An 854-nucleotide genomic window follows, 5' to 3' on the forward strand; every position below is an offset into this window, starting at 1 on the left:
TTTACTTCTCAGCTAGTATTATGATTGACACCTTACTAAAACCCCAAATTTGCCAATCAGTAAATCTTAACACTGCTCTGTAAATGTGTGCTACAAAGAAATTTAAGAGATAATCTCTAACTTCAAGGAGTTTATAGTTAATTAAAAATACAACCTTATTGTTCAATATTACATGAATGCTTTTAAATTAACAGAGTATTGCATTAAGCTAATTAAAAAGTATTATTGTGATTGAATGCTTAGAAACTATAGCAATCAAGTGTTTTAAAAATGGAAGGGAAACTTTCCAAACAAATACGTATATGAGCATAAGCTTTTTGGAACACTACAGATATTTAGAATTGAAGTCCAAAGATAAAATAGGGTGTTTGAACTATGTTTAAAACATCTCTCTTCTATTTTAATGATTAGAGAAATGCATACATAGAGTATATTCTAAATGCACGTAGGCCAAAAGAGACCAGGAAATACAAATGGAGATGGGTAGAGGTCTTAACAGAACAGATTCTAGACATGGTGGGTTTTTAGCTGTGTTTTCAAACAGGAGGCCACCTGAGTTCAAATGGGCTTCAGTTCAGTTCAGTCGCTCAGTCATGTCCGACTCTGTGACCCCATGAATTGCAGCATGCCTGGCCTCCCTGTCCATCACCAACTCCCAGAGTTCACCCAAACTCATGTCCATCGAGTCGGTGATGTCATCCAGCCATCTCATTCTCTGTCATCCTCTTCTCCTCCTGCCCCCAATCTCTCCCAGCATCAGTCTTTTCCAATGAGTCAACTCTTCGCATGAGGTGGCCAAAGTATTGGAGTTTCAGCTTTAGCATCAGTCCTTCCAAAGAACACCCAGGACTGAT

This window comes from Bison bison, unplaced genomic scaffold (assembly GCF_000754665.1).
Source record: "Bison bison bison isolate TAMUID 2011002044 unplaced genomic scaffold, Bison_UMD1.0 scf7180017864490, whole genome shotgun sequence".
Classification (NCBI taxonomy): Eukaryota; Metazoa; Chordata; class Mammalia; order Artiodactyla; family Bovidae; genus Bison; species Bison bison.